At 33.0% G+C, this 12331-nt stretch overlaps 1 protein-coding gene across 2 annotated transcripts in view; it reads right to left on the bottom strand.

The window, feature by feature from the left end:
* Window positions 1–8561, bottom strand: part of LOC130622604 (solute carrier family 23 member 2-like) — a 105068-nt gene extending 96507 nt beyond the window's left edge. Inside the window, exon 1 of one of the 2 annotated variants that reach the window (XM_057438082.1) lies at window positions 8442–8561. The gene's annotated coding sequence lies outside the window, so the exon portion shown is untranslated. The remainder of the gene's footprint in view (window positions 1–8441) is intronic. The other variant, XM_057438085.1, reaches the window with a different exon arrangement.
* Window positions 8562–12331: the final 3770 nt, after the last annotated feature.

Here is a 12331-nt window from a genome sequence, read left to right as displayed (position 1 = left end):
ACATAAAAATGAATCCAGTAGTTTGTTAACAGCCGTTTTTGTTTCATGGAATCTGAAAGAATAGGTTTTTCGGTTAGTATTGTGGTTAATAGACAGATATCTTCATTATTAGTACGCGCATTTTGTGTGTTTAAAATGGCTGCTCGCGCTTTATCCGTTATATTAGAATCCGTTTAAGTCTGTTCAAAATGACTGCTCTTTAACCCTCCTCCCAACCTCTCACAGTGTAAATAATTTGTTAAAAAATAAAGTCTGTAGTTTACAAGACTAAATTGAAGGGCGAAATATATTATGTTAATCTTCTGATGGTATGAATGGGCAAAAAGGACTATTACTTCGAAGCATTCGTACCTTTACAACAATCAGTCAATAAAACTGCTCGGTAGGAATAAACAAGAAAACATTTATGATTACGAAACACATAATACCATATTTGGTTTCGTTTTTATCTACAAATTTGATATTAGTTTCTGTAGTGTTTTTGTTATCGATATATTTATTATTACATAAATATCCTTCCTCTTTCTTATATAACAACAAAAGAAAATACAACAACAGGCTGTCATTTTTATAGTATTATGAACGGATTAAGAACAATCCAGGCTTTGCGTGGTTTTGTATAAAACAACATTTAGTAAATGCAAGACTGACGTGAGTATCAAGTAAATGAGGATTTTTTTAAAAGTGGTAGGGTGGAACAATTAAAGAGGGTCGGGGAAGTAGAAAGGGTGGGGAAAGTAGAAAGCAGAAATATTTTGACGAAAAGCCTTTTTTGGTTGCTTTATTCAGTTAAGTAACATATCACTGCAATACAACATTTTTCTTGATTTTTTTCTTCGGACTACTACCATTCAACTAAACTGTTTCACTTTAACATAAAAAAGCAAATGCATTAAATACTTTGTTGATTTCAATAAATTAGGAAAGGGGTGAGGAGAGAGTGGAGAAACGCACCAGAAATTATCAATAGGAAAGAAATATCTTCCGGACTAATGAAGAATGGGACTTCCCCGAAAACAAGTGATTTCAATATCAAACTAAATTCGCATAGATATTTTTATAATCTTTGCTCTTTGTATGCAACTGGCAATTTTAATTGCTCCATTTGCGTTTTTGAAGCGAGTCGTGGAACTACGACAGATTTGTGTACCAAGCCGCAAAATGTTTGCAGCAATACGTAATGTTCAGTTCGCTGCTGTAACACGTAGCTCGTAGAATTCAAAGACAACTTATCGTGACCTATGCAGGCTTGCGGTATATAGGGAATGACACGCCGTTAAACAGTATACTTCTGCATATTTAAGATTAGATGTCAGCAATTACGCTGACTAATAAGTCATACTGACTCAAGGTCAAATGAATTGGGAAAAAAAGCAAACTACCTTCATTGCGGCCGTGTATATGATTTTGCTCACCTGATTTAATATCTCGCTTGTGTTTGGCTTATCGTTTAGACATAAATGTATCTCAGAGGTTATTGAATCAGTTAGAAATTTTGATGTAAATTATTTCCAAAACTGATTTATAATAACATTAATTTGACCAATTTTAGTGTCTAGATAGATAACCCCTATCGTAATTAAGTAAACACGCAGTATAAATTAATTTGATTAAAAACATTGAAACTTTGAATTTGGCACATTTTGACAAAGATATTGATCAAGCCACTAGATTAACACTACTCTAGGTAATTTCCTTCTGGGTCTATTCTCCCTGATCTTTGAAATATGCTTGCTCCAGATGCATTCGAATAACATCAAGCAACTTTAAAAGTTAAAATTGAAGCTAGAATTAGGTGTTAGTCGCGCGAATTAAACATTTTAGTTGTGAATGTAGCATGGTTAAAATTAAAGTTTCTCAACGAGAACTGACTTATGAAAAGGCATGTAACTTTCCAGAATATATGTATGACATTGATAACAGTTGGTGGACTGGGTTGAAATGGGCTTCAAAGGAATAGGAAACTTAGCCAATAATAATTTTTTTCTTACTGTATATTGCCTTTCACATGAGTTGATTTCATGTTAAGAATGCACGAACTGCAGCAAAGTTGATAAAAATATATCCCACATGTTACTTGTATCTTAAAGATTTTATGCATGATTTAGCATAACTCGATTTTGCTGATAAACAGACTAAACACGGTCATTCATATAAGACTAGTCGTTGGTACTTGGAAAGTCAACCGGAATGATTAAAATATATCACATTTGAGATATCGGCTCCCCGTGGCTTTTCCACGGGTTAACAATTAGTCTATGATACAATACCCGAATCTCTCTCTGTGAACTAAAGATGGTAGCTGCGAGAAGCAACGACCTAACGACTAGTACCGTAAAAGAACTAAAAAGTTGTCTTGATTCCCTGAATCATTTACAAGCTTCGGGGTGGCAAATACCAACATTGTTGTTCGGCGTGTTGACAATGTATAAAAACATTAGGAATATTGTAATGTGTTATTTGAGGCTATGTAACGAGTGTTTTTTCCCGATTATAATCGCATAATATTTAAAACGATGTCATAAAATATGCTGATAAAGACATGTCTGGGTTTTTAACTGCTTTAATATTTTTAGAGTTAAACTTCCTGATAAATCTCTTTAAAGAATATTTTTTTATATCTTTTGATAGCGTTTACGAATAAGGTAGGCAGGATCTAAAATAGGGTATTCAGAAACACATAAGAAAAAAATTCTCATTGCCTTATTACTTATATTTTTAATCATTATATATTTTTTTATTTTTACGTATTGTGTTATGCTCTTAAAAATGTTGTGCGTTTATAGGTGCTTCCATACAAAGGTTTTTCGGAAGAAGAGACATTTTTAATAAAAAGGGGATTTAAATTAAAGCTCCGCTAAGTAATGATATACTTGAATTAGAGGAAAGTAAAGAAACAAAAAAAACATACTAAAAAACAGACAAACAACTTAATGGATGCTGGATTATTATATTAATTGTGTATTACAAGAGATTGTGTGTAATGATAAACAGAAGCTTTGCTTAATCTAATCTCGGACATCACAAACTAAATAAAAAAATCGTTTAGCAACAAACTACTTTCTAATTTTAACATGTTAATAAGCGTTAACACATATCTGAAACGCAAAATCATGTTAAAACATAAGAAACAATAATTATGTCTTTATATATCATGTAATATGTAATCTCTTATGTATTAACTGTTGCCGCAACATGCATTAACTTGTGCAAACAGAATATCTGACATGCAATATTGTTCACGACTTAGAAATAGCCACAAGACAGCATAACTGCATACTGATTAGGCTTTATTGCATGTTCTAGTTCCTCAATGTAGCTAGTGACTTGTTCAAGAATCAAACTTAATTTGAATGATAATAATAAAATAATTTTGTCAAAAAAAATTTATATTCCGTAGGATTTAGGTGTCATATATTTTGGATCTCGATATTTCGTGTATCTTTGGCATAATGTATTCGGTAAAATATGTAGAGCATAAAGCATTGATTCACCTTGCAGTGCTCTGAACATATATCGACTTTGGGCGTTTCTATAGCACTGATTAGTTTGGGGCTACAAACAGACGAAATAGGATTATTATAAAAATCCGCCATATTTATAAACGTTCCGCACAACTAGTTTTGAGAGATTCATTTCCTTTTAAAAAAGCTTGTAATGTTAATCATTGGAATTATAGTCAATCTTTCTTCATCTTACAGCTTTTCTGAGGCCCGGCTATATATATTCTTAGAAATTCTATACATTGACATTTTACTATCACTTCGGCTCATAAGCCAGTTCAGCAGTCTTACGATTATAGGTTTTCATATACATCATTTCAATCAAGTTGTACAGGTCAAGAATATTTGCAAAGGTTCGACATTCTTGACGCAAATGTGGTTTTAGCAAATTTTTTTCAAGTTACTCATAGTTTTTGGTTGGACATGACAAGAACGGACAATTAAGTAACAATGTCTAGATTATACTAGATGAAACTTTCAAAATTGCGTGTTTACCTGTTTTGTACAGTTTCAGACATGTGGTATGTCATAAAATGGCTACTTACGCTAACCGCTAATTTTTGGGAATTAAAAAAATAACGTGGTTGTGTATTATACTGCCATTAGCTTTCCTGCTAATAACTTTTGCAGATGATTTGCAAAAAGGTGAAATTATTTGTTAATTAGTTGCATTGGAAACGCTTTAATAACGGATACAAAGCCTGAATATGCTAGTTTACTAAACACGTGATGGAAATTGTAAAAACGTCATTTAGTGCCAATTACTTATAAAAAGGGAATTTTCAAAAGGGTGTGAGAAATGGAAAAATTGTTTGTGTTTTCTATATGCTTCCTATTTCTACAGAATTAGTAAATAAAAACATACTGAGTTAACGTAGTTGCGATTTCACTTCCGCGTATTTTGTATTATCCACTTGAGAAAAATATAAAGCTTTTTAGTGGAAATGCTGAACAAGTTGACGAATTAAATTCACAGACAACTTGCAGTATAAAGTCATTTTAAACCCAATTTTAAGGGTGGCAAATTAAACTGAAGAAAGGGAAATTGTTATGATTATGAAACTTGGAACAGTAACTAACCAAAATAAAAGTAATTTGATATAAAAAAAAAAATTACTGCTAATGGCAACATTTTTTGTCAAATTTTGGGTTTCTTATTTTCTGTTAATTAAAGAAGGAATAATATGTATCCATATTAAATAATGTGCTATAAATAGCCTTCTTGGTATACTGTTTTAATAGTTAACTTTCATAACATTTTGTAGTTAACTTTGCCTGCTTTTGTTCGGTGCAAAGGCTTCTGAGAGGATAATAATGCTCAAATTTTAATTTCTCACTAGCGGTCTAGAACGAGTATAGAAGAAATGACTTGTAACAAAAAATATTGCAAGAATGGTTTGACGTCTTTTGTGAAATAACTTACTGCGGTTATATAATATGGGATATGTTGATTTTATTTTTCATTTATTTTGATAACTTTGGTAATCGATGTCTGACTTTTAAATTGCAGTCAATTATAACAATTCCGTAAAAATTGGTTCTGTTTGTCTCCTGGCATCGCGCCAATTGAAAAAAAACGTATCTTCTGAAAATGTGTTTTTAATCTTAATTTGTGATCGCTCTGTAACTTTGCTGTAATTAAAATGCTTTTTTAGTTACCAGCGGTTGGAATGTTTGTTTGCCAACTGTTTTTTGGTAATATCACTTGACAAACTCTTAATAAAAGTGTATTGAAAGGTTTTGATGTTGTGAAATACAAAGTCCGAGGTTAAAAATTCCGACCAATCTTGCAAAGTCCGTTCTTTGGACCGAGAAATTGTATCTTATAGTACAATATCAAAACCGATCAGTGTCCGTTTTATTTCCTGACTGCATCTTATCTAAAATTCTTATGCAAACAAAAAGTTCAAAGGCATTATTTTAAGTTATGTACATTTCACCAGGGAAACATAAACATATGTCCAATACTAATGCTTTTGAAATTTAAGATTGATTGATTTTAAAACTGTTGTACGTTCATAAAACAAAGAAAAGATGGCTTTAGATGGCCGGCTTTTTTTGTTTGCTATAAGAATCTGTTTTTTATTGTTTACGGTTTTAAAGTACCATTTGAATAATGGGTTACCAAATCTGTTAGTATGACTTCATACAAAACCCTGTTAAAAACCAATTAATCATTGGTGCATATAAACTTACATTACATTATATAAAAAAAGATATATGCAATAACCACTTGATATAAGATTGAGTAAATTCATACATTATGATGTCTAGTAGCCTGAGAAAAAGCAACTTTTGTGTACGCTAGCCAGGTAACCAAGCAAGGAACACTGGTTTGAGCGGTCAGGCTAAACCGCAGAGCCTTTTAAGTGATATAATTTTTTTAAATGAAGGTTTTATGTCACTACTGCTTAACCTTGTTAAATGTTCTGCTTTCCTACTTAAAATTGGGTAACTGTTACGTTCGTTAAAGGATTTTAATTTTCGCCGACTGCTGATATCTTCTTACGTCTAAATAAACATACATAAACTTAGGAAATGTGTGGAAATTGCTAAAATACGTAAATAAAAAAAGTATATATAAGTATATATGTCAAAGGACTATGTCTATAAATAAATTAACATAATGTCGAATAGGCAAGAAAGGTTAGAAAGCAGGCATATACATCTATGCTCATCAACTTCACACAATGACAACGCCGTTAACTTCAGCACGCGGGGCAAAATGGCATGTAAAATTCGCATAGCAAAAAAGTACTTATAAGGTCCCTTAATACCATAAAAATACACGATAATTTACTGTTCCGCAGACACTCGTTTAAAAACTTCTACTGTAATTGAAATTTGCTCTCCTTTTATAGCAAGTTACAATTCCTACCTACTGTACTGTACGTGGACTCGCATACTCTAGTGCTTACTAGCCGACGCGCTTATGTTCTTCCGTAGCTTAATGCGCCATCTTTCTTGACGTTTCATATTGCCCTATACTTTAATCGTCTGACCATTGTATAAGCCGAATTTATAAAACTTTTTAGCTTAAAATCTCCATTTGGCTCCGATCGCTACACTTTTTTTAAAAGGACAGAGTCAAGTTAAGTTGTACCTGGTCGAAGCAAAAATTCTTTAAGAACCATTTTTTGCTCAAAAAGTAATTTTACAACATTATGTACATGCTTCAAAACAGCTCACCTCGGCATTTGGTTTTATACGGCCGATATAAATTGTCTAAGGCTGTGGGACACGGTTCGGATTGACACAGTGAGATACGAGTTTGTAAGCCGTGTCGAGCCGAGCATATAAAAAGCTAAAGTTCAGCACGGCAGATTACAGCATGCATAATGGTCCTGAGTATTTTCATAACAAAATGTACATACAGAAAGAATTAGGTAAACGTATAATTTCAGCCTAACGTGGAAGATTAAATGGAAAAAGACAGAAGTTGTAAAGACAGCAAAAGATAAGATATATCTTGTTTAAAACTTAAGTGTATTACAAAGAATGTGATTAAACCTAACCTATTTCAATTTTCCCGCCGGCTTAAAAGACCATGCAAGTACGTAAGTTTGATCTTCTCAACGAAAAACGACTAAGCATCAATTGAGCCTGTCAATGAGAAAAAGTAAATTTTTGTAGCTTACAGCGTATACGCAGTGTAATTAGTTTTCTTATATGTTGACACTAGACGTTCTTTTCCACATTTATGGAAAAATTTCAAGTGCACAATGCAGTTTTAGATGCTTTTTACATTCTCGTAACGAGTACCAAATGTTAGAAGTTGGAAGATCAGTAAATAATCACTCGTGGATACTAAATTATCTAGATCTAAAATGAGTCTACTTTTGTCATTTGAGAATTTTATTTCATGAATAATTCCCGGACTCAAAAATCATGCTTCACAGTGATTGCATTCTAATCACTCAAAAGAACGATAGTTGGGAGAAGAGTTGGGTATACCACATTCGGGTGGGTAAACCCAGGGAATAATTTAATTATAAAATTATCAACATCCTTACAACTTAAGGGGTCTAGTTTTTTTTAAAAAATTTTATTTCATAAATTGCTCCCCAGACTCCTGAGAGTGCAGTGAGATTTCTCAGGTGACTGCTAGGGAGTTATTAACGAATACGGCAAATTATAGCAAACTAGTCAGTGGCCCGTGAGTACATCCACATGTAGAAGACAGAAGAAAAGAATACGGCTATTATCAAGGAGATACTGGTCGTTAGCCCTTTGAAATTTTGACTCTCCTACCCACCTCTGTCAATTTTGCGTTACCCTCCCTCTCGGTTGCTGTCATCTGTTTAAAATCCCCCCTCCTCCCTGGAGCTATTCTTGCTTAACTTAAAAGAAATTTATTGGCTCAATGTGAGCGAGAAAACTTTCCCTACTGATCACATTTAATGTAAACATTTAATTAGAAAATCAAGTGTTTGAAACTTGCGAAGGTTGATGTCAATCCCGTCAGCAGCGTCTTTTTTTATTATTATACCCTAAAATATATTAAAAATTTTGATCTAAGACAAAATCGAATTTTTAAGCTGAGAAAAATTTACAAAAAAAAGTTACGCCACTTTTTGAAAATTAGATAATAATAAGCGCGTTTTCCCGCCTGATTTGAGTTAACAAAGAAATCTAGTAAATGGCCTAATTTAACATTTTCGTTCACTTTTTAAGATTCTTTTAGTTAAGAACATAACAACAATGTTAGCAAAGATTATGTGATAACCTAGCTTCGGCCAAGATTTAGACATTCTTATAACAAACGTAAATGGTTAAAAAGAAAAGAAAATTCACAAAATACGTACCAAATTTATATTTAGTTAACATAAAAATAATATTCTTATTTGTATAACTCGATTTTGTTAATTTGAAGGCGAGAATAAAATAAACAAAAAATTAATAAATAAAAATTATTAATAAATAAAAAAATTTACTTACAGAATCTTCTTATAGTTTATGTTAGTTATGTTCTTATCATAAATTTGTTAATTTCTTTCAATTTCTTTTGAAAGGCGCGAATATTAAAACTTTTTTAACGAAATAGACAACTCAATGTTAATTGTCCGTAACTTTTTCGTCAACGAATTTATAACATAGATATGAAATTAAGGGAACAATAGAAACTGACTAACCATGACGAGTAAGCCACCATTATGGCGTAGCGGGTTATTATTTTGTTTAAAAAACAATTTTACTGCAATATTAGCGAGAATAAAAACATCCCGTTGTTGTACCGAGCGAAAGCAAACGGTAAATATTTATTTCATTACTAGCCAGTAACACGTGGAAAAATACAAGGGTCACCCGTCTTTTATATCGGATTCGTGTTTCCGTAACAGGACACGTCTTTCGCGGACAGACAGACAGACGACAGCTATTATTGAAGAGACTACGAAACGCCAGGTTAAGCCACAAGTCAAGGCGTGAGCTAGCGTTGAACACTCTGTGGAGCGCTTAATAACAGCTATAAACTGCGCCACACGATAAGGGGGAGCGCTTTGGTACAGGTATGCAGTATGTCGTAAATCAAGTGAAGCGCATACACTATTGCAGTTTTGCGATTGTAACATATTTTTCAAAAAATAACTTTCCCACAACAAAGGGTGAAATAAAAACATAGTCTAAAGCCGTTGTGACTCCGTCATAGTAAAAAACAATCGGTCAATATTATTTTATTTTGCGGAATAATTTTATGTAAAATTTAAAAAATTAATCGTGACACCGGGCTACACGCTTAGTACAGTTAAACAGGCGTATAGGGTTAATAGTCCCTTGAAAAAACCTTTCTCGCAGACTCTGTTTAAATAAAAACACAAGAAACAGTCCATTGCTAACACAGGGCTGAGTGGTTAGTCCAGGTAAGCAGTGTTGCACATTCGTACTGGCGTAAGTTTAAAATTAATTGTCACAGTGGGCTAACCCCTTAGTACAGGTCATCGCACATGCGCATAGGCGTAACAGCCTTTTTTTAAAAAACAGTCTGTTCTTAACACTGGGCTAAGCGTTTAGTACAGTTAAACAGAGTTGAGGAGTCGTAATACCGTCTTCCAAAACAACATTATCACAACTTCGGTTTAAATAAAAATACAGGGAACAGCCTGTCGTTACTCCTTAAGCTAAAGCGATTACTCAACCATTTTATTTGCAGAAGAAGGTTTCAAGAAAATAATAAAAGATGTAGCTACCTAGCTAACTGCATTTAGCATAAGAATTATTGCTTAAAAATTGTTGTAGTCAAACTGCATTTTTAACTCTCACTTTTTACCCAAATATTTGAGCTAGCTAAATGGCTACATCCTCAACATAAAAATAAATGTTGGGTAGGATGAAAAGCTCTTATTCCAAACAGAATAGTAAAAAGTAAGGATCTAGCTAGCTAGCCTTCAAAATCTTCGTTCGTTCGCCCAAAATCTTAAAACTGGTGCGTTTAAGATCTGTGCGTAGCTAAAAAACATGACAATATATTTATCTTAACATTGAAAACAAACAAAAAACAAATATTAAAAAAATGTAAAGTTTTCAGAAGATAAAAAGGCAAACAGGCCTACAAAACCTTTCACACATTGCATATGACTATTTTCAAAATCGTTCATTCAGCGCAAAAATCTTGGATTGTTTTTTTTTTTTTTAATAATCAGGCGTCATTAAGGCCGGTTTCCATACAGCTACATTTTGCGCCCAGTCGTAAAATGCGCCGCGACTTTTATCACATATACCGAACCATTTCCATTTAGCGATTTTTGCTCACGTGTTTTTTGCAAAACATGGCTGATGTAAACAGACGATATTTGTTGCTGCAAAATTTGAGAGTAGTCCTAGCAATATTTTTATGGCGTAGAAATAAACAACGTTGTAAAATTCGTAAGAAAAACATGTGGATGAGACGACTTTCCATAGAAAGAAGAATCAAAGGACTATACAACGTTTTGCTTATGGATATAATGTCGTCAGATCACGAGTAGTCTTTTTAAGTTTTTTTACAATGTTGTTTCTTTGTGCCTCCACCTTGCCTTGATATATATTCTGATTCCCTACATTCATTTGGCTTTGACAAAAATTTAACACAGAAACGAGATGTTGCTAGCCATATTGAAATGATCTAATTAAAAATTCTTTCGTAATTCATGTAGATTGCTATTAAAATAAATGACTAGTCTATGTGATATCAGCAAGTTCAATTAAAGACTATCTTATCTGTCTCAATAAATCGGGCTCTAATGAAATAAAATTGCGAAAAAATACTCAATTCGCGAAAAAAATATTTTCGCAAAATATCTTGCCATAACCGATTCGCGAAAATTAATCTTCGGGAGATGTTTTTTTCGACCTCGCGAAAATAACTATCCGCGAAAATTAATCAATTTAAGGTGTTTTATTAAAAATATGAGAAATAATTGGTTTTACGCCTACATTACCCGAAAATTTAATCACAGGCTGTAAAAACATTCCCTAAAACATTTCCATAAATGCAATTCTCTGCAATACTTTTAATTTTGAAACAAGCTCTGAATCACCATATAAAAAATCTGATATTTCTGATTGTGCTTGCCATTTATCAATATTATAATTATCTGAAAGAGTGAAGAATTAAATAAACAGTAATGCTCGAGTAAGAAAATCACAGGAAATGATTTAATACAAAGCAATTAATATAGAAATTAAATATTCGTTGCTGATATCAAGACTTCGTATTATGACAAATTTTACCACTGCTTAAAAGAGATCTCATTATTTAAACACCCATCTCGTATAAACGCCAAGGATGATAATTCGTTATTAACGATTACACGGGTCGTTAAATCAATAATTTATGATATTGGAATCAATTCAGAAGTTAACTGGGTTCTTAGAAGTTAAAACAAGGAAATCCACACAGTAAATTAACCTTACGTATCATATGTACTGTAGAGACAGGAAACAGAACGTGTGTTCTTCCTGAACGTTGAATCAGAGGTAGCGTAGCGTTTGCAAGGACTCGAAATAGGATTGCAAACCACACTGAACTCTCGTCGTGTTTACAAGGCTGTTCATATCGACAATGTGCAAACTACACATGCGTCATATAGTTGTACACATGCGCATTTGATTTTTATACACGCCCAATAGATCTGTAGACATGCGCAAGAGTTTCATTTCCGGTGAATGGTCCATGCATGAACATTTTTAGGGTGAACATTCGATGATTTTGTTCGATCATTTTGACCAAAATGAAATCAACAGCGAAATGAGTTTATATTCGCCCGAAAGCATATAAATATTTATAAAGACTAGTCCAGAGACTGATAAAGGCTAGATAATGAATACTGATTTAAAAAAGAAACGCAATTCTATTAATGACGATACTTGGTGGCCTAAAACTACAGATCTACAAAATTTATGTCTGCGCTTCTTGAAACGTTTGTATGTTAGGAGTGTTTGTTTTAAGCGACATGAGATTTCATGCCGTTAACATTATGTATGTCTTTAGGACGAGCATGAAATCTTGTGCAAGTATAAAAATAACAGATTTTTGCGTAACTTTGTTTTGGATTTTCATATCTTGAAATGAAAATAATTAGACAATATAAAAGGTCATCCCGACAAGAATTTCATTTTGGTTCATGTAACCGGATTCTCACTTTACGCCGGTATGAATTCTGTGTCGGCATGCGATCCATGTCGTCTGCGTGTAATTGAAATAGAAACAAAATCGGTATTTGAGGCGAACAAATGCCTTGAATTTCCCTTGAATTTTTGATCCCAATTCCTGTTCTCACTGACTTTGCAGGTAATCACTGATCGCCGAGAAACCCGAGTTAACTGGATACTACGTAAAAACGAATCCGACA

Source organism: Hydractinia symbiolongicarpus, chromosome 12 (genome assembly GCF_029227915.1).
Source record: "Hydractinia symbiolongicarpus strain clone_291-10 chromosome 12, HSymV2.1, whole genome shotgun sequence".
In the NCBI taxonomy this organism is placed as follows: domain Eukaryota; kingdom Metazoa; phylum Cnidaria; class Hydrozoa; order Anthoathecata; family Hydractiniidae; genus Hydractinia; species Hydractinia symbiolongicarpus.
Note: the sequence above shows the minus strand (reverse complement) of the source record. Positions and strands in the feature narration are given on the sequence as shown.